A 22,809-nucleotide genomic window follows, 5' to 3' on the forward strand; every position below is an offset into this window, starting at 1 on the left:
ATCAATAGTGAAAGGGCCAAAGGCTATATACTCATTGTTTAAGAGGAAAAAAGTTAAGGAATATTTTGAGTTGTTTTTTTAAAATAATTCAGTTAACATTCAACATTATTTTATATTAGTTTCAGGTGTACAGCATAGTGGTTAGACAATCATATATTTTACAAAGTGTTTTCCCTGATTTTTTACTACCCACCTGATACCATGCATATGTTTATTTTCTATACTTTGCACATGTTAAATAGGATACTTTCTGCATGAACAAAATATTTGTATTAACTGTATATAAATTTATATATTTTCTTAGATCAGCATCTTACTAAAGTTTCCCATTGATTGTAACAATCTATAATACTTTGATTTTCTAGTGTCTCTTCTTCCCATCTAGTTCTTATAGGTTTATTTCTTTTCTTGTTTTATCAAACTGGCTAAAATCTCCTTCAAAAATGTTGAAAAGAAATTATTACAATACACTTTCTTGCCTTCTTCATGCTATTACAAAGAATGTTAAAGAAAATGGTTAAGAATAATTGTTCTGACCGCCCCTTCCGCCGCCGCCCCCACAAGCCTGAACCCGGCCCGGCCCCGGCCCCGGCCCCAGCCCCAGCTCGGTCCGGCCAGCAGCAGCAGACTGCCGATCCGCTGGGAGCCGCCATCCTCGCCGCCCTCATGAACATCCGCAATGCGAGGCAGAGGACCTGATGAACATGCAGCACTGCAACCTGCTGTGCCTGCCAGAGAACTACCAAATGAAGTACTACTTCTACCATGGCCTCTCCTGGCCCCAGCTCTCTTACATCGCTGAGGATGAGAATGGGAAGATTGTGGGGTATGTCCTGGCCAAAATGGAAGAGGAGCCAGATGATGTGCCCCATGGACATATCACCTCACTGGCTATGAAGCGTTCCCACCGGCGCCTTGGCCTGGCTCAGAAGCTGATGGACCAGGCCTCCCGAGCCATGATCGAGAACTTCAGTGTCAAATACGTCTCCCTGCATGTCAGGAAGAGTAATCCGGCCGCCCTGCACCTCTATTCCAACACCCTCAACTTTCAGATCAGTGAAGTGGAACCCAGATACTACGCAGATGGGGAAGATGCGTATGCCATGAAGCGGGGTCTCACCCAGATGGCCGATGAGCTGAGGCAGCACCTGGAGCTGAAGGAGAAGGGCAGGCACACAGTGCTGGGCGCCATCGAGAACAAGGCGGAGAGCAAGGGCAACTCACTGCCTGGCTCAGGAGAGCCCGGCGGTCAGGAGAAGGGCCTGCCTGGCTGCCGAGGACAGCGGTGGTGACAGCAAGGACCTCAGCGAGGTCAGCGAGACCACAGAGAGCACCGATGTCAAGGACAGCTCAGAGGCCTCCGACTCAGCTTCCTAGAGCCTCCTCTCCCTGCCCTGGCCCTCCCATCCTCACCCGAGGTTACACAATAAACTTCACGGGGGGGGGGGGGGGGGCGGAAAGAAAAAGAAAAGAATAATTGTTCTGAGGTTTTATTTAGGTGTTCTTTACGAAAAAACTTTCCTTTTATTGACAATTTGCCAAATATTTTATAGTAAACTAGAGGCCCGATGCGGGAAATTCGTTCAAGGGACTTGGCCCTCACAGCCCCCGCTGCCTCGGTCCTGGCAGTAGCCCCGGCTGCTTTGTGGCCCAATGACCCTGCCCCCCACCCCCCATTGGTTATTCTGAAAGGTCATTCTGGAAGGTCATTACACTGTCCGGTCTAATTAGCATATTAGCTCTTTATTATATAGGATTATTATTAAATTTTCTAAAGCTTTTTTTGCATCCACTGAGATGATATGCTAATGTAATAAATCACATTAAATTAATCAATTTCATTGTGATAAATTCAAATTGATTGTGATGTATTTTTCTTTCTTTTAGTCCTCACCTGAGGATATGCTTTGCTTAAAAATTGATTTTATAGAGAGGAAGGGAGAGAGAGAAATATTGATGTGAGAGAAAAACATCAGTTGGTTGCCTTCCATATGCAGGATCAAACCCACAATATAGATATGTGCCCTGACCAGAAATTGAACCCACAACCTTTTGGTGCAAGAGATGATGTTCTAACCAACCGAGACAACTGGCCAGGGAGTATTTATCTTTTGATACATTCTGGACACAGTTTGCTAATATTTAAAAATTTTTTAATCTGTATTTATGAGATTAGACTAAATTTCCACTCTATTTTTGATATCCATTGTTAGGTGATATTAGTATCTTAGAGTAATTTTTAGAATTGTACTCTTCTATGATATGGAAATTTTGTATAAGATTGAAATAACGTATTCTTTGAAAATTTGATAGATTATAGATCTGGTGGTTATTTTGGGCTAAGGTTTTGAATTTAAAGTCAATTTATTTAATTTTTATAGAACTACTAGATTCATTTTCATTTAGAGTGAGTTTTGTTCAATTATATTTTAAAAATATTTCCAGTTATTCTGCTTTAATCTTTATTGCTATTTAGTTATTTTTTGAGGTGTTTTTTTTTAAATAACTCAGTTTACATTCAGCATTATTTTATGTGTACAGCATAGTGGTTAGACACTCATATATTTTACAAAGTGTTTTCCCTGATTTTTTACTACCCACCTGACACCATGCATAGTTATTAAAATATTATAAGCGAAAGAATTCAGTCAGAGAAAGACAAATACCATATAATTTTACTTATATGTGGAATCTAAAGAACAATATGAACAAAGTAGAAACAGACTCATAGATATGATGGACAGACATCATGGTGGTTGCCACAGGGGTGGGTGGTTTCGGAACTGGGTGAAAGGGGTGATGAGCTTAATAAGTACAGATCGGCATTTGCAAAAATAGTCATGGGATGTAAAGTACAGTTATTTAGCTATTTATGACATTCTTTTACTAAATTTAGTTGCTGCTGTATCTGCAGTTATGGCCCCTTTAAGAACTCTAATGCATTGATTATTTTTGCCTTCTTTGTCTTTTTGCAGATAACTATTACTAGAGATTTGTGTATTTTAATAGTCTTCACAGAGAAATATTTTTTTCTTTGTGGATCCACTCCATCACATTTTTATTTTCTATTTTGTTAATTGCTGTTCTTAAATTTTACATATCTTTGCTTCTAATTTTTTGTGTGCTTACTTACAGTTTTCTAACTTCTTTATTCTTTTTAACATAAAATTTGATATTTGGCAATTTAGGATTGCTTCACCCCACAAATTACAATAAGCAGTATTTTAATTATTAACTAGTTCTAATAATTTTTAATTTCTATTATTAAAATTTTGGCCTATCAATTATTTAGCTATGTTCCTTAACAAATATAAATTTTTACATATGATTTTTATTAAGTTTTAATGTAAATGCATTTGACTAGAGAACTGGTGTGATCACATCTACTTTAAATTTTGTTGAAAATCACTTTATTACCTAGTGTAATGGGCAACTTTTGGAAAGGTTGCAGTTGTACAGTAAAATAGCATGTTTGAATTGTGGGATCAATTAGACAAACTTGTTATTGCACTGCTCAATAATTATTGAGTGTCCTCTCAATAAATGACAAAATGCTGAGGAAATCTCCTTCTATATGGGCAATTTGTCTTTTCTTCTCTGTAGTCCTGTGAGATTCTGTTTTATATGTTTTCGAAGGTTACTATGCCCATACAATTTAAAAATTGTTGTATCTTTCTGGAGAATCAAAGCTTTCATAATTTTGTAGTAAATGCCTTTTGTTGCTGTCATTTATTTTTTTCTGGTTAAAATAGCTATTTCATGTTATTTGGATAGCATTTGTCTGCTCTACATATTTTTATTCTTTTCTTTAAATCATTCCATGTTCTTGTACATTAAATGTCTCTTGTAAACAACATATGCAATTAGAATAAAATGTGTATTGTAACAATGTAATGTATACACACATGCATGCATAAAAGAAGACTGCCTGAATTTAATGACACCTTAAAAACATTAAAGATTTATTAAAATTATTAAAAAGCAGCAAGCCCATGAATAAATTAGCTAGAACAGCAAAAAATATTGAAAAATATTAAGAATGAGTGAGGGCTTGAAATTCCAGGCTTTAACGCCAAGTATGAAGACAATAAAATTTAAATAGCTTACTTAGTACTCCCATCAAAATAACAACTTAATCAATTGAAAACAGACAATCTACCCACAAAGTAACTAAGTGTAATATATGACTGAAATGAAATGTTAAGTCCTTTGCAATATTATTAAATACAATAGTGTTACTATATATATTTAATATATAGAATATTATCAATAATAGTTGAGGTATACTAACAGGAATAACTGGTTAATGAACTAGAAAAAATACAGCTTAATTTGTACTTTTCTCATGCTATACAGGTATACCTTAGAGATATTATGGATTCAGTTCCAGATCACAGCTATAAAGTGAATTTTTTGGTTTCCCAATACATATAAAAGTAATGTTTACACTATAACTGTAGTCTATTGAGTGTGCAATAGCATTTTGCTTAAAAATGCACATAACTTAATTAAAATAATTTATTGCTAAAAATGCTAACCATCATGTAAGGCTTCAGCGAGTCATAATCTTTTTGCTAGTAGAGAGTTTTAACTTTAATTTGTAAAAAAACAAAATTCAATATCTGTGAAGTGTAATAAAACTAGAGTATATAGCTATGACTTTTATTCACTCAAAGAACAATGTGCTGAAAACAGTAGTAACCATTTTACCAGCCTGGTCATTGCAGTAACTCCTTATTTGTCTCCCTGCTTCGTTTCCCTTTTAGCCCTCCTACCACCCCTTCTGGATGGAGCACTCAGAATGCCTGTTTCGCAAGCAAGTCAGGTCATGGCACTCTTCTGCTCAGATCCCTCCAAAAATTTCCCACCACAGAGATTAAGCCAATGTCTTTACATTGATCTACAAAGGTCCCAGATGATCAGTCCATCCCTACTTCTCTGATCCTCTCTCCTACTGCTTTTACCCAAATCCACTCTATTTCAGCCTCCCCAAACATTCTGAGCCTTTGCCTTTGCCCTCCTTCTTCCTGGGATTATCCTGCCAAGGAATCTAAGGACTTGTTCCTTCAGCTTCTTCAAGGATGCAGTGAGGCCTCCTGGCTACCTGCAGAAATGGCACCTCTCCCATTGTCCTGCAGCACTCCCTGGCTCTTTTAGTTGGCTTTCGTTTCCTCCATAGCACTCACCAATATTTGACTGTTATTTTCATGTTTATTTATTATGTTTTCTCACTCCAACACTCATTAAAACTATAGCTCCACCATGGCAGGAATTCATGGCTTTGTTCTCTGTGCATGACATTTAGTAGGCACTCTATAAAAGTTTATTGAATGCATGAATAAATGAATAAACATAGTATATGCTCAATATTATTGAATGATGCAATCAATCCTGTTTTCTTGTAAGCTTCTATAACACTTAAAGTCTGTATCATGTAAGTTAATGTCTAATTATAAAAAGTTATTTTTGTCAATAGTTACTACTATGGACTCCTTGTGTGTGGAGACCATCTTTTAAATTTCCCTTACATTCTACACAGTATTTTAATTACTGCTCAATCGCTGGCAGGTGCTTGGGTATAGACTTAAATATTCATTCATAATGTGGCTCTAAATGCTCCAAGAAAATGCGACAAATTTGCTGTGATATTTATTTCTCTCTCCTTCCTCTGCTACTTTTTAAACAAAGACGTAATCACATGGGGAAATACTGAATTCTCACTTCTACTGAGCTCTGTCCTACCATCCAGAGAGGAGCTTGCCAGTGATGACATAGGAAAGAAAAAAGTGAAGCAAAATGAGGGAAAAGACAGAAAAGGGGGAGCCAGAATTGGAATTCCTACGGCATGAGCAGAGAGCTTTTGAATTTACCCTGAGGTATTGGTGGTTAATGAAACATCACCTGATAGACTGCAATTTTTTGAACTTCCTTCCAGTTAGAATATTCGATTCAAATAGGATAAGGCAGTGTACACTTCAAAGAGAATTAACACATATAGATAGACACCTTTACACATAAGATTTGAGCATTTTAGAAATTCAGCAATTTGGGATATGACCACAGAAATAATATTACAGCTTGAAAAACCAAAATAATACTATAATATAATCAGGCAAACAGTACCTTAAGTATTTATTCTCTTTATTTCAATGTAAAAGGGAGTTTTACCCTTTTTGTTGCCTATTTTTTTAATTTAACACACCCTTGTCCATAAATGTTACCTTATATCTGACGGATTAAGTTTATCACCGTAATTTATACCACCTCCTTGACAGAGATACAAAACGCCTGCTCACAGGAACATTTTATATGAAGACACATATCAATTCGCCTCTTCTCCAGCCTAAACTGTCTCAACTGCTCTATATTTCCTTCACAGATTCAACTTTCTTATTGTAATCATTTCCTTAGATCCTCCTTCTATTTTTCTTTCTTAAATTCCTAGAAACTGAGGAACAAATACCGGTAACTGCAGACATTATTTCAGAGAATCTAAATGATGCACAATGAGAATCAGCAAGAGCCCTGACCTAAGGGATAAACGGCTTGGATTCTGGTGCTGTTTCAATTATTCATTAGAGTTGCCCTGGGCAAAGCGTTGACCACCCAGAACCATAATTTCTCCAAATTTTAAAGCAATAGAAATGTCCCATTTTATCCAAAGGGGGCTTTGATTGGAATAGGAAAAAGCTTCATGAAATAAAAAGCATTTTGTAACTATATATTATAGCATTTCCTGCTAAACATAGTCTTAAAGAAAATTTTGCCCATTAAGAAAAAGCTACTGGAGAACTTTCTACACACTAATATTGGAGAATACCAGATGTGTGTTTGTAATAGTTTTATTTAAACTATTAAATAAAACATGGCTCTTTGGATTTATTTACTGAGACATAGTTAATTTTGTTTTTTGATAATTTGAGCATCTATGTTCATGAGGAATATTGACCTATAATTTTTTTCTTCTTTGGAGTGCCTTTATCTGGTTTTGGGATGAGAATAATGCCAGTCTCATACAAAGAGCTTGGGATTCTTCCCTCTTCTTAATTTTTTGGGAATAGCTTGAGAAGGATAAGTGTTAGTTCTTATTTGAATGTTTGCTAATACTCACCAGTGAAGCCATTTGGTCCAGGACTTTTGTTTCTTTGGAGTTTTTTTTATTATTATTACTGCTAATTTTACTAGTTGTAATCTGCCTATTCAGATTCTTTGATTCTTCCTGATTCAGTTTTGGAAGATTGTATGTTTCTAGGAATTTAACCATTTTGTCCAGACTTATTGGCAAATAGTTGTTTATAATATTTTCTTACAATCCTTTGTATTTCTTTGGTTTCAGTGGTTACTTTTTTCTTTTATTTCTGATTTTATTCATTTGGGTCCTCTCTTTTTTTTCCATGATGAATCTGGTAAAGGTTTGTCAATCTTGCTTATCTTTTCAAAGAACCAGCTGTTGGCTTCATTGATCTTTCGTATTGTTTTTTAGACTCTATTCCATTTTTTTCTGCTCTGATCTTTATTATCTCCTTTCTTCTACTCCCTTTGGACTTTGTTGTTACTTTTCAAGTTCCTTTAAGTGTAAAATAAAGTTGTTTACTTGAGATCCTTCTTGTTTCTTGAAGAAGGCCTGTAATGCTGCTATTAATTTTACTATAGGACTGCTTTCATTGTGTCCCATCGATTTTGGGTGTTGTGTTCTCATTTTCATTGTTTCAAGGTATTTTTTGATTTTTTCCCCTTGATCTCATTGTTAACCCATTCATTGTTTAGTAACATGTTATTTAGCCTCCTTGTCTTGTATGTTTTTCAGATGTTTTTTTCTTGATTTATAGGTTCATACCATTATGATCAGAGAAGATGCTTGATATGGTTTCAATCTCCTTAAATATATTGAGATTTGTTTTGTGTCCTAATATGTGGTCTGTCCTTGAAATGTTCCATGTATATTCTGCTGCTTTAGGATGAAATGCTTTGAAGATACCAATTAAATTCCACTGATCTAGCATGTCATTTAAAGCCACTGTTTCCTTGTTGATTTTCTGTCTGGAAGATCTATCCATTGATGTCAATGGGATGTTAAAAATCCCCTACTATGACTGCATTACTGTCAATCTCTCTTTGTGTCCATCAAGATTTGCTTTACATATTAGGTCCTCCTATATTGGGGACATAAATATTTACAAGGGTTATATCCTCTTATTGGGTTGCTCTGTTTATCATTATGTAGTGTCCTTCTTTGGGACAATGCCTCATGTTGTCTAAGATATATAGCCTCTGTGGTGTGGGAGAGGAACTCGGCACAGGGACCCTGGCTGCTGATCCATTGGCTCTCTCCCTGGAGCTGCAAACCCCAGTCTTTCCTCATACAACTCTGATATGTTCCTCCCTTCCTCCCTGGGAGCCTAAGAGGAGTGACTACAAATGAGATTTTGTGTGCTGGCCCTTTAAGACATTGCCTGTGTCTCTAGCAGACTTCCATCTTTCCATGGTGGACAGAATTCCTACTGCTCTTCAGAGCCAGATGTTATATGTGCACCTCTTCCTGGCTCTGACGTTCTGGGCTGGGGAGCTCCGTGTGGGGTTGAGGCTCCACACACCTCAGGGGAAACCTTTACAGCTGAGATCCCTCCAGAATCTCAGTCGCCTCTAGTGGTAGCCGGGCAGCCCTTTTCATGTCTTGGCCCTTGCTGCCAGTCTAGATGTAGCTTTTTCTGTAACTCCCTGGTTATAAGAATTCTGTTCAGCTAGTCTTCAGTTGGGAATTCAGCTACTTGTTCTGTATTTTAGTTTTAATTCCAGTTTGGTCCTGGGAGGGGGTGAGTATAACTTCCACCTTCTCCGCCACCATCTTAGATCTCCTGAGACATATTTAATTTTATAAAATGTGCATTGTGCTGTTCATGTCTTTCTTAGAGACAGTAACAGAGAACCAAGGGGGATATAAGAAAATAACTAGGTAAGTGCTTGTCTTGGTTTAAACTCTTTTCCCATTCAAAATGTGGCTACATTTGGATTGTGTGGAATTAAACATAAATGGGTATATATTCAGCAGGGTGCAGAGGGAGTTAGACAGGAAAAACCCTTCTTGCATACTAGGTATTTTGTGCCTGATTTCCTTCCCAGCATGCTAAAATGTAATCACCATATGTGGTAGAGAAATTCCATTTCTGGGATTTCCTCTTCCCAGTTCTTCCCATCACACATCCACACACACACACATACGCAACACACACACATACACTGCATGTTTATAAATGTAGTTTCCGTTTAATATATTATTCAAATGAAACATTTACTAGCATGTTTCTTTTTTCTCCCTGTCTCACAGCATCTAAAATGTAAAATCCCATTTTCTAAAACGTGTACAAAAATATGATACTAGAAACAAAGCCCCCAAATAATCTGCGAAAACGAAGTGTATTGACTTGAACTACATGGAAACTACAAATGCGCAGTATTCACAGATGTCTAGTGAGTAGCATAAAGTTAGTCGAGTCTTAAGCAGAACCACCCGACATAGACACGAACCCCCAGACCTTCTCATACTTACAACACGAATGATTCCTAATATAATGAAAGGGACCCCCTACAACTCTGCAAAATTCATTCTTGGATTAACTAGCTTGGTATAAAAATTTAAATGTCTACATTTCCAATTCCTTGCCCAACTTACTTTTAGTGTCATGAAATTTCTTACAGTTATAGTTTCTTTTAATATTAAAGACTTAATTTTTTTCTATTATGCTTTGCATAAAAAGTTATAGAAAAAAAATCTCTCCCTATAAGATTATTTGGTTACAAATAACAGGAACTCACTGCAAACTACCTGAAGCAAAAGACATCTAATGTGCAAGAATATTGTGCTCTTTTATGACCACCACCTGAGGAGTGGTAAACATTCTCAGGAAAATAATTTAGTTTCGGCTGGGAAGACACGCAGAACTGGGTCTACTAAAAGGACTAGACAAAGGGAAATAGCAAAGCACACATTCCCTTTCTTGGAAAGTTCTTTTTCCTCTCTTTCAACACCCACTTTTCTCCAAAGTAATTGTCAAGTTTCATGGCTTCCTAGAAAATCTTCTCAAATCACTCTGCTTTAGCACTTAATATCTCTCAACTTCAATTTTCACATTTCCAAATTGGAGCTAAAGATGCCTGCCTCCAAGAAGTATGATAGAAACCCAAGATGCGGTAATGCATGTGAAAAAATGTATTATAATGCTGGTCTATAATTTATGTTCCATAGAGGTCTTCATTTTTGTTTTCTAATCATTAAATCATACTCATAAGTTAGCAACATAATGTGTCACTTTCCCAAGGATATATGGATGAATAAGAGAGTCTCCAGGAGTAGTGGTTTCATGTATTTACTTCTTGGAGTGGATGTCATAAACAACAATTGTAAAAATGTCTCAACAATATATTACGAGAGAGCAGAAGGAGTTGAATGGGCGGCCACTACATTTTATAACTTTCAACATTCATACTACTTTCAACTAACGTGCCTTTTTGGGTATATAATTGTAGGTAACAGGCAGGTAACAATTCTAGTTTGATTAATTACTTGTGCTTATTTACTTATTTGTGCTGAACATGTATTTCTTCTGGGTAAAATCATGAAACTCAAAATTATGTATGGCTCTTTTATTGAGGAATTTTCCCAGTGGTTCTGGATGACTGAGTCCCTGTATAACTTCTGTTTATTTTTCTGACAATTTATCAATATAACACACAAAGTTATGGAAATTTTTCTACATTGCATCTGACATCTTTCAGAAGGATGATGGAAAATCATGATCTTTAAAGCAACAGGACGCAAAAGGTAGTTAACTGCATTTTAAAATCTTCAGAGTCTGTAGAATTTAAAATCAGACATTGGGAATTATTAAAAGAAAAGAGATGGACAGTTCTGTCCACAAACATTATTGATATATGATATTTATAAAACCACAACACTAGAGAAAAATTACTATAAATATTTTGCTATGAAAAATTCAGGAGTGTTTGTGTGTGGGAGGGATGGGGGTAGGGTGTTATATAGGATGCCAAGGAAATATTAAAGGCTTTCACAGATTTCCAGCAAAAGTATTCCAAAGATTGGAGTATTCTGAAAATAAGCAAAGAATGCCGTAATTATCAACAGATTACCGAATGGACCGATACTTAGACATTCCTTAGCAACATGGAAAACAGGACCAGTTTCTTAAGAAAATGCCTCAGGTAACCACCGGATGATTAATGTTTCCTAAGTGGGGTGGTGGAGCAGGGGTGGTGGTGGTGATATAATGGTAGGCAAACAAACAGAAGACATTTCTTGGAAGAGGTTATGGTTTTAGAGTGTCTAAAAATAACAGAAGTCTCCAAATATATTTCTAGTCTCTGTAACTTGAATATTCTTAAAACCTTGAAGTGAGAAAGACCTGATATTTACTCAAGTTGATGATCAGCTGCAATGGTGAAAGGAAGTAAATTGAATCATAAAAAGGGCCACTTGGTGAGACGGTGTTTCATTTTCCTCCAGTTTAAGCATATGTATCTCTCCCAAGAAGACTGCATATTCTCAGCTGTGCAACTTAAAAATATGAATTAGAATGTACACAATTTCAACCTTATGGGGGAAGGCATAGCTTATGTTTCCTATTTTATCTATGTTGGAAATTAAAAGCATATTTTGCAATTTCCTGAAAATTTGGTTAAAAGGCTTGATGAGAGGCAAAAAGCATGATCACTGTCAAATCTACACAGCTATTCTGTACCCTGCTGACTTTCTTGCAATTCTATTATAGATGTAGCTTAGCGATATAATCAAAAGCCTCATAAGAGGTTCAGCATGAATCTAACACCTGGGAAGAATTTAGCAGATCATCATATGAAATATAAAAAATACCAAAGTGAGATATTTTATAGATTTGTTACTGTGAGGATTTAATGTTGGAAAACACCCTTTCTCTTTCAGCATTGTGTGTGTGTGTGCGTGTGTGTGTGTGTGTGAATCCAACTCAAATTTATTCTTTTTTAACATCTTTATTGTTGAAAGTATTACAGATGTCCCCCTTTTTTCCTTATTGACCCCTTATAGCCCATCCTTGCCCCCTGCCCCAAGCCTTCAACACACTATTGTCTGTATCCATGGGTTATGCATATATGCACACAGTTCTTTGGTTGATCTCTTCCCATCCACCCACCCGCCCCCACCTTCCCTCTGAGATTCCGCAATCTGTTCCATGCTTCTGTATCTCTGGATCTATTTGGTTCATCAGTTAATTTTGTTCATTAGATTACAAAGATGAGTAAGATCATGTGATACTTTTCTTTCTCTGACTGGCTTATTTCACTTAGCATAATACTCTCCCTGTCACTCCATGCTGTCCCTAAGGATAGGATGTCCTTCTTTTTTACTGCTGTATAATATTCCATGGTGTAAATGTACCACAGCTTTTTTTTATCCACTCATCATTTCTTTTCATTTTTTATTGATTAAGGTATTAGCTACATAGGTGTCCTTATCCTCCCATTGCCCCCCTCAACCCCCCACTCATCATTTCTAATCCTCTCAATATTTCTCAATTTTGGTTGTATCTGAAACATCTTACTTCTTAAGAAATTATGTCTCCTTTCTGTTGTCATGCCCAACAATAAAAGGCCATCAGGCACCAAGCACATACCTAACAGAGGGCTTGCATCTAAAACATACAAAGAATTCTTAAAATTCTACAGTAAGAAAACAAACAACCCAATTAAAAAGTGGGCAAAAGGTCAGAACAGATACCTCACCAAAATGATATACAGGTAGCAAATAAGCATGTGAAAAAAATGCTATGAAAAGGTGTTCAGTATCATATGCCATAGAGACTTGTGAATTAAAACACAATGATATACCACTCCACATACACTAGAATGGCAAAACTCCAGAATAATGACACTACCAAATGCTGGCAAGGATGTAGATCAACAGAAAATCTCATTCATTGGTTATGGGATTGCAAATAGAATGCAAAATGGTACAGCTACCTTAGAAGACAGTTTTTGACATTTTTTAAATATATATTTTTATTGATTTTTTACAGAGAGGAAGGGAGAGGGATAAAGAGTTAGAAACACTGATCAGCTGCCTCCTGCACACTCCCTACTGGAGTTGTGCTCGCAACCAAGGTACATGCCCTTGACCAGAATCGAACCTGGGACCCTTCGGTCTGCAGGCCGATGCTCTATCCACTGAGCCAAACCGGTTAGGGCTGTTTTTGACATTTTTTTTTATAAAAAGTTAACATAGTCTTATCATACTACTCATCAATCTCACTCATTGGTCTTTACCCAAGTAAGTTGAAATCATGTCCACACAAAACCTACACAAGAGTATTTATAGCCTCTCTATTCATAATTGCCTAAATTTGAAGGAACCAACGTATCCTTCAGTAGGTGAATGCGAAAATACACTGTGGTACATCCAGACAACGGAATACTGTTCAGTGATAGAAAGAAATAAGGTATCAATTCATGAAAAGACATGATCCCTAAATGCCTATTACTAAGTGAAAAAATCCAGCCTGAACAGGCTACATGCTCTATGATTCAAACTGCATGACCTTTTGGAAAAGGCAAAAATCTAGACAGTAAAAAGATCAGTGGTTTCCAGAGTGTGGGGAGCAGGGAATAAACAGGGAGAGCACAGGGCATTTTTAAGGCAGTGAAACTATTCTGTGTGATACTATAACGGTAGACAAATGACATCGTACATTTGGAAAAATCCATAGAACTATGCAGCAAAAAGAGTGAATCTTAGTGTAACTGTGGCCTTCAGTTAATAATAATGTCCATCAATTGTAACAAACACACCACTCCAATGCAAGATGGAGAAACTGAGAGTTGGCGAGCAGAGTATATTGGAACTCTGTGTACTTTTGGCTCAATTTTTCCGTAAGCCTAAAACTTCTTATAAGTTGTCTATTAATCAAAATAAATAAATAAAAAGACCACCAGGAAAATACCTGTAACAAAAAAATGTTAGGCTTACTATGCTTTTTACAGCAAGGAAAACATAAATCAGAGAAACTCTGTGAGATTATCAGTTATAGCAGTGGTTCTCAACCTTCTGGCCCTTTAAATACAGTTCCTCACGTTGTGACCCAACCATAAAATTATTTTCGTTGCTACTTCATAACTGTAATGTTGCTACTGGTATGAATTGTAATGTAAATATCTGATATGCAGGATGGTCTTAGGCGACCCCTGTGAAAGGGTCGTTCGATCGCCAAAGGTATAGCAACCCATAGGTTGATAACCGCTGAGTTATGGGGACTTGGGAAAGGCTTCCTAGAGAATGTGGGTTTGAGCTTGATAGTTTCAAAGAGGGACTATGGGAGCGTGGGCCAGTTCTGTCATGAATGCTGTCAGAGGCGGGAACAATGGGTATCTTCATAATTTTTATTCCAAGATGTGGGGGATTAAAGCTAGTCTACAGATTTCATTAGTAAAGAAGCGGTAGTCACTTATGTGAGTCAGAAGAGAGGGCTGTTTTAAGTCAGTGTTATGATTGTGGAAAGGCCTGTGTCTGTCTCCCCAAGTGTGCTACCAGAGTGACTTGCCTGAGCATTGTTTATATTCTATGATCATTTATGATATTTGGGAACATACGGTGTATATGTTACTGGGACTATTTTTCACTTGTTCAATATGATAATATGACAACACTGAAATAAATCATGCCAAGTCTTCCTTGATATAGAATTAAATACCTGAGCTGCTCATTTGTCCAGCTGTCCTCTCTTGACTAAGCAACTCACAAACCCCAGGCAGATATTTCAAAGAATATCTGACTGTTTATTCTATTTTACAACCAGATTCCAACTACAGCATCCTTTAGAATGCTTTCAGGAGCAAGGAATATAAAATTTGAACCACCTGACTTACATAATAGGGAGAAACTATTTATATTATGCATAACAAGACACATAGTCATGATACTTCAAGAATTTGGTCAATTCTGAATTTAATAACATCACTAAGGACTGACCAGGTTTTACTCATCTTTTCACACCACAATGCTCAGTGTGTTGGTTTTTATCATTAGGCTTGCAACCCTCATGGTCCCAAGATGGCACCTTCAAGCATTTGTTGCATCCTCACACAACAAAACTCAAAGACTGCTAGGAAGAGTAAGACTGCACTTCTCCTTTGTCCCTTTTTAAGACTGAGAATAACTTTCCAGCAACTTCTTCCCATATGCATCTTCCTCTATTTGTAATGCTATCTCTCCATCTGAAATATTGCTTGTGTCTTTGCATGAATTCCCTGGGTCTGGGACTGAGTTCAGGAAATACTCTCTGAATTTAGATCAGGGGTCAGCTAACATTTTCTGCATAGGGCCAAATAGTGAATATGTTAGCTTCTCTACTGCATGTTCTGAGGTTTTTGTTTTTGACAACTTTTTAAAAATGTAAACACTATTCTTGCTTTTAGGGCTGTGCAACAACAGGATTTCAACAATAATGATGGAAAACTATACAATGTTTTATGTTTTTATCACGAATGTAGTTCAATTCCACAAATATTTATGGAGCACTTCCTATGTGCCCGGCATGAAGAATGCAATCATGCATAAGTGAGGCAGATTCCTATTGGAACAAGAAGTGTTGCACTGAAAACAAAATTATATATTCCCAGAAAAATCACAGCATATAGTGAAACCTTAGATTTTAGAGGCTCCTTTATTAAAAGAACAGAGCATCCAGAAACTTTGCTTTTTTAAAGCCCATATTCTGAAGAATAGGTTTGTTATTTATCTTTCCTTTCCATTTACAATGTGTTCCTTGAGGTACAGGCTGTGTGGAGACTTAGGTATTTCTATTACAATAACTATCTTTATGTTGAGTTCCTCCTCTTTTCACTTTCACCTTCCATGCATCCAATGAGTAAGTTTATATTTCTCCTCTGAATGAGTTGGGCAAACTTCTATATCTCCAACTGAGAGCCAATTTGTAATATGGAAATTAGAAAGCTGATGATTATAGTGGGGCAGTGGGATGGTATTTCTATGATATGTATCTCTGATGAGGGTAGATATCTCATACACTTGTAGGATGCTTTTCCTTTAGAACAAGTTTTCCAATTTGCATAATGGAAGTACAAGTTTGTGAATAAACAGGAAACACAAATGCTACCTTAATTAGTTTGGGATAACAGATGACTCCAAAATTTCAGTGGGTGGCTTACATCAACCATCATTTATTTCCAGTCATGTGACATGTAGGCTGGAGGCAGGCTAAGGCTGCGTTGGAACTGACCAACTCTCCAACACCTTTTCATTCCGGAGCCCAGACTGAGGAGGAAACCCCTATCTGGCAGCGCTGTAAGTATGGACCAAGATGAACCACACATCATATTCAAAGATTCTCCATTGTTCTATTCAAATGTAACCAAGAGGGATAACAGGAAAGGGAGAACATCCCGGCCGTGAAGCTAAAATCCATGGAATACAGTGAACAGAGGAGTAGGACAGAGGCCCCAGCACAAGAGCATTGCCTACCTCAGAGTAAGGGGTTTTCACAGCGCTTACTCACATTTCAGAACTGCTGTGCCCGTGTGACTCCCCTGGGCTTCAGATTCCCCCGGATAGAACAGCTTTCTCAGCCACTTCCTGAGCTGGAAATAGTTTGCTAGTATCTTGAAGAGTCCACATTGTCTTTGTTCCAAGCTCCTGTTACTTTTGACAATACAAGTTTCTGAAAAAATAAAAAAAGAATGTTTTTCTAATTCTACTTAATATAGTCAGCTCCATAAGCCATCATTCCCCCTACGATTTCTTTTGAAAGTAGCTTTCTCCTCACCTCATTTCAGGAATTTCCAGCCTATTAGATTTTTGTAGAATTATTCCCTTCCCTTTACCACAGCCATTTAGCGCAGTCTTCCATTTTAATCTACTCAGAAATCTAAACATGGAGCATAGATCTGAGATAGTTAAAAAGATTTCCTAATTTTATGTTTTACTGATTGAAGTTGAAAAATTATTCCATGTTCAATTCTGCAAGTTCCACAATTGCTGGGACCTTTATACTTTCAAGCATACCAATTCTTTTCTGACTTCAGCTTTCATATTATTGATTTCAGAGAGGAAGGGAGAGGGAGTGAGACATAGAAACATCAATGACGAGAGAGAATCATTGATCGGCTGCCTCCTGCATGTCCCACACTGGGGACTGAGCTTGCACCCCGAGCATGTGCCCTGACTGGGAATTGAACCGTGACCTCCTCGTTCAGAGCTTGGTGCTCAACTACTGAGCCATGCCAGCAGGTTCAGCTTCTTTATAGTGCCTTCTCAAATGTACCTACTAACAACTCATGCTTGTAAGGTGCTGTTCTGAAACCTTTGTGCCCAAAGCCATAGCCTTTTAATGTATTGTACATCAACTGCCTCCCAACCTATCTAAAAAAAAAAATGTTTCAAAATACTTTGCTACTGTATAACACTTTCTAAGTTTCCAATAACAGTTTCTCTTCTTTCAGGTGTCCTGCAAAATCTTTGTCAGATATATTAGGCATTTTTGTTATAGCAAAAAAGATTTAGCAGTTATTTTCTCAACTGGACATTTTTGCTGCTAATAAGTAATCCCCAAAGCTCAGTGGATTGCATGCCACTGTGGTTTGGCTGTGGCTGTTGTGACGGAGTTCAACGCTGCTTAGCCTTCTCATTCCTGGACTCAGTGTGGAGGTACGGCCCCTGTCTGGGACATTCTGTTTTCATGGCAGAGGGTAAAAGCAGGAGGCTGGGATAAAATGTCTTTCAAAAGCATATGTCACTTTTGCTTATATTCATCAGCCAAAGCATAAGGGCATGGAAGTCTCCTCCACCAGAGGGAGGCACCAGGTCCCAGGGCAATGGATGGAGAGTTAAAGGGAGGGAGTGAATACCGTATCTTTCCGTGTATAAGGTGTTTTTTCTTCTAAAACCGTTAGACTGAAAATCGAGGGGTGTCTTATACACAGAAGTCAGCCAAGGAGGGAGCCACATGGGTGCATAGCTGCCCATACCTTGTCAAACAGGCTTCTTCCAATCACTAGCCTCATTGTTACTGACGTCAGCTGATGCTGTAATTGGAGGTGGAGGTGGAGAGTGCCAGATTCAACAGGGACCCGAGTGTTCTGAGCCTATAAAGATGTCAATAAATAAAAAGATAAATACTGGTAAGCGATTGTCTTACTCTGCAAAATTCAAACTGAATGTAATCAGCTATGCACAAGAGCATGGAAATAGAGCTGCAGAGAGACAATTTGGACCTTCTCCCACTGAGTGTATGATCAGACAGCAGAGAAAACAGGAAGAACAACTCCTTAAGATGCCAAAAAAGAAGAAGGCCTTAAGAGGAAACCCAGCAAAATGTTTAAAATATTGATTTCTTAATTTGGGGTTGGAAAAGCCGGTGGTGTCTTATACATGGAGGTGTCTTATGCCCTGAAATATATGGTATATCAGTAACATAGTTTAAGACAAATGCTGTGCAGCAGGAGGCCGCTTCTGAGAATACATGCCATAAATGAGTTACTCCTTGAATCATAAGAAAATCCCTCAAATAGAAGATTAAAATATCATAATAAGCCATCCCAGTTTTCATTTCACTTTGGAATCTTTAGGGATCATGTGTTCAAATAATCAACACAGACTCTGAATTAAGTTGGATATCTCATTTTCTTCTTCCACTCTCCTAACCAACTCCCTCACTCAACCTCTCTATATCATCTTCACTGAAGAACGTAAAAAAAGCATTTCATAATTAAAGGAGAAAGACTGGGAACTGTGATGGGAAAGAGCATTATTAAATGACTTCCACACAGGATTGGCAGAAGGTGGAATATTTAAGCCAATCTGTTTATTGGCTCCATGGAGTCTATCATTCCTGAAGAAGTTTATATAATTTCTCAGTTATAATATCTGGCTTACTGGATCCTAAATTAAAGTTACATTGGTAAAACTGTTAAAAAGTGGAAAATTAAAGTGTAATGATACACACTATTTTATACCTGATCTTTAAATAATCCCTTACGTATGCCTTAGAAATTCAGATGTTTCTAGTTTATATAAATTCTCCAAGTTAAACATTATTTGATAAACTGAAACATATTATTCTTTATCAGATAGGTTACATATTTTCATAATAATTACATGATATTTAGTCCTATTCTCTATGTATAATTATGCTATTAATTTTTATTTGAAAGGCCTAAAAATAGTTGCCATCAGTTGAAAAGAACCTGCTTAGGTTGGTTAGAATAAAAGCAGTTTCTTCTTCTGCAACAGAACAAACTACCTACTTTTCATTTGTCCTTGAAAGCACATTCAGAGAGAGAGGCATTTATAAAGATTTCAAAAGAAGATTTGATGCCAAGTGCCATAGTACAGAAACTCCACCAAAACTACAATTTTATACTTCAAGAAGCTAAGAGCCCTTTAATAAAACACATTTCCCGTTGAAGTAAGTAGAGCTAAGTATTCTCGTTACACCAATGAGGGAAAGCAAAGTTGAGGAAGACTATAAAGCAATTCGCCCAATGTCAAAGGAGTCAGAAGTAGATCTTAGAATAGGGCCCTAATAGGTTACAGTGAAGAAGAGAATTACAGAAATTACAAACCACTCACTCATAATACAGCATTTCTACTGCAGAAATAAATAGCCTTTGTTCCGGGAACCCATTTCGAGGGGGAACGCAAACTTAAGGAGCCAAGCATCAGAATTAAGAAAGAACAATCACAATAACCACATAACTTCAATGCTCATATTAAACGTAAAACCCAGACAAGTTATATTATCACAGCACTCGCAGGACTTCCCTGAGCTCTTCTATTTTCAACAGGGATGACCACGTCATTCTTTTATTCACCAAGAGTACACATGTGTTACTTTTATACATAAGATTAAAAATTCCCACTTTTATTTATCTGCCATTTAACGTAACTTCAATATTGAAGATAAAGCAGAGTATAATTTACCAATGAAGTTATCGTGGAAGCTTGAGAAGGATGAGACTACTGAACACAAAGACAGAAACTGTATTAATAAGAACGCTGTATTTTTTTTATTTTTTGTACGATTCTGAGCACATATAATAGTGAATATAACCCCCTGAAGGGTTATAAAGGACACTGTGTTTGATTTTCCTGAGGTAGTTGGGCTCCTTTTCTAAAAAGCTTTATGGAACATCTATTTCCATACCTACTGTATGTCTGTGACACCAAAGGATCATGCGCTAGCCGTTGCGGCTCAGTTGATTGGGTGCCATCCTGTGCACCAAAACGTTGACACTTTGACTCACAGTCAGGGCATATGCCTGGGTTTAGGGACTCATCCTGGAAGGGGGTGTGTAGGAGACAGTCAATTGATGTTATGCTCTCACATCAAGGTTTTTCTCTCTCTCCCTCTCCTTTCCTCTCTCTAAAAATCAATAACCTATTTTTTTTTTAAATCAGTGTCTGGATCCTCTGGCAAGACCATAAATTAAATACACAAATCATCTTTCCTCACCCCAACCATGAGAGGACAGGTTCAGCCAGTTTCTAAAGAAATGCCATAAGCTGTGCTTTGTAGCTATTTTAATGCTTCATGACCCAAGCAACTACTTTCAAAGATCTCAGGAATATCTTAAAATATAACCTTATTCTTATTTCTTAGTTATAAATTAATATGACTCATCTCCCTGTCAAAACCACTTAATATCTTTGTAAATAAGACTTTTTGCCCTCTATAAAATTCAAGTCATATATTTAATATCTGACATCAGCCTGAAACCCACAGTATGTTTGTGGGGGGAAGAGAATTACTAGTAAACTAGTAATATTTACTTACAATTAACATACCTAGAACTTACATATTCATGAAATGCTGTTCTTAAGAGTTGTTATAATTATTAATAATTATAATGTATATTAAAAAAACCATTTTTATTGATTTCAGAGAGGAAGGGAGAGGGAGAGATAGAAACATCAATAGTGAGTGAGAATCAATGATTGCTGCCTCCTGCACACCCCCTACTGGGGATCAAGCCATGTGACCTGACCAGGAATTGAAACATAACCTCCTGGTTCACAGGCCAACATTCAACCATGAGCATCCTAGCCGAGCTATAAAGCATATTTTTAATGGGCCAAGAAGACTTTCTAAAGGGAACATTTTGTCCTAGCCTATTTGACTCAGTGGATAGAGTGTCAGTCTATGGACTGAATGGTCCTGGGTTTGATTCTGGTCCAGGGCATGTGCCTGGGATGCAGGTTTGATCCCAACCCTCAGACCTGGTCGTGATGTCTGTGGGGAGACACCCAATCAATGTGTCTCTCTCACACTGATGTTTCTCTCTTTGTGTCTCTCCTCCTCCTATCCACTCTCTCTAACAAAATCAATGGAACAATATCCTCACACGAGGATTAACAAAAAATAAAATAAAGGGAATATTTCCTTTAATCTTCAAAATAATCCAATTTACTTCTTGCAACAATCCTATGAAGTAAGTATTGTATGAATTCCATTTTACATGTAATATCTTTAAAGATGAGAGGGGACTTAACTCTAATACTATTATTGATTTGTCATTGGTCATCTGTAGAGTGGTCCTAGACAATGAATATTTACAACTTATTCTCAAGGAATAATCATCCATTCATCCATCTCTAACCCCCATCCAGAAGTTGCTTATATAATAGTTTCTGGAATTCCTTCAGTGGTAATCATTTCTCCGTTTGGAAAACACTTGGTTAAAAACTTTTCTTATAGCAGTATTTCTTATTTTTTCCTAAAATATGGGCAACTTAAAGTTCTAAGAAGTCAACAGTATATATATTTTCCTGAACTGTCTGGAATCTGTCTCTGTAGAAAATATTTTAGGGTATTATGCAAAGGAAAACACTTTCTCATCTTATCTCATATAAAAGCCTAATAAAGCTGAGTTATCTGAGTGCCACTTTTTGCATGGCAATACATCCAACAGAAAGATAAATCCAAACTTAATATAGATAAAGTAATGCACATGTTTATGGAACGCTCTAAAATATACAGCAGAGGAGTAATTACATTGAATTCACATAGAGTAAAGCCTCTGCAAAGCCTTCATACCCTGTCAAATCCTCATGCAAGCTGCTAAAAAAATATATTTGATTTCTTTCCTTCAAAATGCTCTAGAAAAATCTAACCTACACTGATTATATTTCCTTTTTCTTTTATTCTCCTTCCTGCCAACTTGCAAATTAATTTTTCCATAAGTATCTACCTGTCTGTATCAGGTGGAATGCTTTCAGCTGCAAGTAAATAAATACATAATCAAACAAAAGTCACATGGCTAATGGGGGATTTATCTTCCTACATAAGAATAGTAGAGGACAGGTGAGTTCAGGATAGTTATTTAGCAGCTCAACAATGTGAGGCTTGCCCAGTTGGTGTGGCTCAGTGGTTGAGCATCGACCTATAAACCAGGAGGTCATGATTCCATTCCAAGTCAGAGCACATGCCCGGGTTGTGGGCTTGATCCCCAGTGGGGGTCATGCAGGAAGCAGCCGATCAATGATATTCGCTCTCACGTTGATGTTTCTCTCTTTCTCCCTCTCCCTTCCTCTCTGAAATCAACAAAAAGTATTTAAAAAACAAAACAAAACAATGTGGGGCCTTGTGAAAGGGTATTCTGCACAAAGTTTGGCTGTTCTGCATTTTTTCCCCCTTTCATGGTGATAAGATGGTTGCAACAACTTCAAAGAGCACATTCTTATCCCAAAATATCCAAAGGCATGAGGAGGAAACCTTTTACTCATGTCCCTTTTTAAGAATGAAGAACACTTAC

The 22,809-nt window shown here is 37.1% G+C and overlaps 1 pseudogene across 1 annotated transcript; it reads left to right on the forward strand.

Moving 5' to 3' along the window:
- The first annotated feature begins 666 nt into the window (after window positions 1-666).
- Window positions 667-1,417, forward strand: LOC308522600 (N-alpha-acetyltransferase 10-like; annotated as a pseudogene). The gene has a single exon. The product of its transcript is annotated as an N-alpha-acetyltransferase 10-like (transcript).
- The last annotated feature ends 21,392 nt before the right edge of the window (window positions 1,418-22,809 follow it).

The sequence above is a fragment of the Myotis nattereri genome (assembly GCF_964212035.1).
Source record: "Myotis nattereri genome assembly, chromosome: 7".
In the NCBI taxonomy this organism is placed as follows: Eukaryota; Metazoa; Chordata; class Mammalia; order Chiroptera; family Vespertilionidae; genus Myotis; species Myotis nattereri.